Below are 2937 nucleotides of genomic sequence, written 5' to 3' on the forward strand. Positions count from 1 at the left end.
GGCCGCGTGCCGCGCCGCCAGCCAGAGAGAGAGAGAGAGAGAGAGGCCCCGCCGGGCCGCGCGGCCTCGACTTCCCTCCGCGCGGGTCCCAGGCCCGACACGCGGTGCGGGGGCTTGGCTGTGCGCGGGCGGCGGCGGCGGCGGCGGCGGCGGCGGCGGCGGCGGCGGGTTTCCCTTCACCGCGCGCGCGCGCGGTGAGAGGGGGATCCGTTTGCTGCCGTCTCCAGGCGGCGAGGTAGACCTGGTGCCGGCGGGGACCCGGGGCGCCGCGCGCCGCGCCCATCGCGCCCCATCCACAAGCGTCGTTGGTCGGCGTTTGGGAGGCCAAGACGGTGGCACGCGGAGCCCGGTTCGGCGCCCTGCCGTCCTGGCAGGTGCTGGGTAGACCTGTTGCCCTCGGCCGGCCTTTGTACCTGACGGCCGAATGCTGGGTAGACCTGTTGCCCTCGGCCTGCCGTTTTACCGGCCGGCCTAATGCTGAGTAGACCTGTTGCCCTCTGCCGGCCGTGTTACCGGCCGGCCTAATGCTGGGTAGACCTGTTGCCCTCGGCCGGCCTTTGGACGTGGCGGCCTAATGCTGGGTAGACCTGTTGCCCTCGGCCGGCCTTTGTACCTGACGGCCGAATGCTGGGTAGACCTGTTGCCCTCTGCCGGCCGGCCTAATGCTGGGTAGACCTGTTGCCCTCGGCCGGCCTTTGGATGTGGCGGCCTAATGCTGGGTAGACCTGTTGCCCTCGGCCGGCCTTTGGACGTGGCGGCCTAATGCTGGGTAGACCTGTTGCCCTCGGCCGGCCTTTGGACGTGGCGGCCTAATGCTGGGTAGACCTGTTGCCCTCGGCCGGCCTTTGTACCTGACGGCCGAATGCTGGGTAGACCTGTTGCCCTCGGCCGGCCGGCCTAATGCTGGGTAGACCTGTTGCCCTCGGCCGGCCTTTGGACGTGGCGGCCTAATGCTGGGTAGACCTGTTGCCCTCGGCCGGCCTTTGGACGTGGCGGCCTAATGCTGGGTAGACCTGTTGCCCTCGGCCGGCCTTTGGACGTGGCGGCCGAATGCTGGGTAGACCTGTTGCCCTCGGCCGGCCTTTGTACCTGACGGCCGAATGCTGGGTAGACCTGTTGCCCTCTGCCGGCCGGCCTAATGCTGGGTAGACCTGTTGCCCTCGGCCGGCCTTTGGATGTGGCGGCCTAATGCTGGGTAGACCTGTTGCCCTCGGCCGGCCTTTGGACGTGGCGGCCTAATGCTGGGTAGACCTGTTGCCCTCGGCCGGCCTTTGGACGTGGCGGCCTAATGCTGGGTAGACCTGTTGCCCTCGGCCGGCCTTTGTACCTGACGGCCGAATGCTGGGTAGACCTGTTGCCCTCGGCCGGCCGGCCTAATGCTGGGTAGACCTGTTGCCCTCGGCCGGCCTTTGGACGTGGCGGCCTAATGCTGGGTAGACCTGTTGCCCTCGGCCGGCCTTTGGACGTGGCGGCCTAATGCTGGGTAGACCTGTTGCCCTCGGCCGGCCTTTGGACGTGGCGGCCGAATGCTGGGTAGACCTGTTGCCCTCGGCCGGCCTTTGTACCTGACGGCCGAATGCTGGGTAGACCTGTTGCCCTCGGCCGGCCTTTGGACGTGGCGGCCTAATGCTGGGTAGACCTGTTGCCCTCGGCCGGCCTTTGGACGTGGCGGCCTAATGCTGGGTAGACCTCTTGCCCTCGGCCGGCCTTTGGACGTGGCGGCCTAATGCTGGGTAGACCTGTTGCCCTCGGCCGGCAGTGTTACCGGCCGGCCTAATGCTGGGTAGACCTGTTGCCCTCGGCCGGCCTTTGTACCTGACGGCCGAATGCTGGGTAGACCTGTTGCCCTCTGCCGGCCGGCCTAATGCTGGTTAGACCTGTTGCCCTCGGCCGGCCTTTGGACGTGGCGGCCTAATGCTGGGTAGACCTGTTGCCCTCGGCCGGCAGTGTTACCGGCCGGCCTAATGCTGGGTAGACCTGTTGCCCTCGGCCGGCCTTTGTACCTGACGGCCGAATGCTGGGTAGACCTGTTGCCCTCGGCCGGCCTTTGTACGTGGCAGCCTAATGCTGGGTAGACCTGTTGCCCTCGGCCGGCCTTTGTACCTGACGGCCGAATGCTGGGTAGACCTGTTGCCCTCGGCCGGCCTTTGGACGTGGCGGCCGAATGCTGGGTAGACCTGTTGCCCTCGGCCGGCCTTTGGACGTGGCGGCCGAATGCTGGGTAGACCTGTTGCCCTCGGCCGGCCTTTGGACGTGGCGGCCGAATGCTGGGTAGACCTGTTGCCCTCGGCCGGCCTTTGGACGTGGCGGCCGAATGCTGGGTAGACCTGTTGCCCTCGGCCGGCCTTTGGACGTGGCGGCCGAATGCTGGGTAGACCTGTTGCCCTCGGCCGGCCTTTGGACGTGGCGGCCTAATGCTGGGTAGACCTGTTGCCCTCGGCCGGCCTTTGGACGTGGCGGCCTAATGCTGGGTAGACCTGTTGCCCTCGGCCGGCAGTGTTACCGGCCGGCCTAATGCTGGGTAGACCTGTTGCCCTCGGCCCGCCGTGTTACCGGCCAGCCGAATGCTGGGTAGACCTGTTGCCCTCGGCCGGCAGTGTTACCTGACGGCCGAATGCTGGGTAGACCTGTTGCCCTCTGCCGGCCGTCTTTCCGGCTGGCCTAATGCTGGGTAGACCTGTTGCCCTCGGCCGGCCCTGGTACCGGCCGGCATAATGCTGGGTAGACCTGTTGCCCTCGGCCGGTCTTTGTCTCTGGCCGCCCGCGGCGTGGTAGTCCTGTTACCGTCGGCCGGCCTTGCAGCCCGGCCGCCGCGCGATGGCGCCCCGTCTCTTCCATCGGACGCGCGGCCCCCTTGTCGTCTCTGCAGCGGCGAGCACGCCTTCGGCGGTCGGCCTGCACGTCCGGCATGACCGCGGGCACTGGCAGCCCAGCAGG

This window comes from Sturnus vulgaris, unplaced genomic scaffold (genome assembly GCF_052056855.1).
Source record: "Sturnus vulgaris isolate bStuVul1 unplaced genomic scaffold, bStuVul1.hap1 Scaffold_156, whole genome shotgun sequence".
NCBI classification, from domain to species: domain Eukaryota; kingdom Metazoa; phylum Chordata; class Aves; order Passeriformes; family Sturnidae; genus Sturnus; species Sturnus vulgaris.